The 616-nt window shown below is 32.0% G+C and overlaps 1 protein-coding gene across 1 annotated transcript in view; it reads left to right on the top strand.

Annotated features, from left to right (window-relative positions):
- Window positions 1–616, top strand: part of plekhd1 (pleckstrin homology domain containing, family D (with coiled-coil domains) member 1) — a 14,691-nt gene that overhangs the window by 11,732 nt on the left and 2,343 nt on the right. The window lies entirely within an intron of this gene.

Here is a 616-nt window from a genome sequence, read left to right as displayed (position 1 = left end):
ACACACACACACACTGTATAATGGATGCATATTTTATGACTGAACTCGTCCATGTTCCTAAAGTGTGCAGAAAAACACTCCAATATATATTTTAAAGTTGTCTCTATGGAGTATTTTTGAGTAGTTTGTGCTGTTTGCAAATGCACTGCACAAATAAAGGTAATATTAACACTGAGTAACACTTAGTAACATTAGGTATAAGGCAGTAGTGTACTAGTAAACACAGGTGGAAAACACTAATATCCAAATATTTAATCTTGTCTTTAGTTTAAATGTATCCCATTTAATTGTACTTACTTCTGGTTTATTGTAAATGTTGTGATTGTTCTCTTTTATGTAAAACACTTTGTGTTAAAAAATAGTAGTAGTAGTGTTATTTGTAATGGCAGTTATTAGCACTGGTTATTTTTAATATTTATTACTATTAGCAGCAGCAGTTGTAGATTTAGTACCAGTAGCATTACTGATACTGTTGTTATAGTAGCAATGGATGGTTCTTGTAGTACAGTTGTGGTAATTGTAATAGAAGTAGTATCACTTGTACTCATACCTGTTGTAACTGCAGTGGTAGTAGGGATGAGAAATATGAGTGATGCAGTGTACATTTCAATTGTTC

Source organism: Morone saxatilis, unplaced genomic scaffold (assembly GCF_004916995.1).
Source record: "Morone saxatilis isolate NCDOM2014 unplaced genomic scaffold, NCSU_SB_2.0 Contig3, whole genome shotgun sequence".
In the NCBI taxonomy this organism is placed as follows: Eukaryota; Metazoa; Chordata; class Actinopteri; family Moronidae; genus Morone; species Morone saxatilis.
This window is presented reverse-complemented; position numbering and strand designations above follow the sequence as displayed.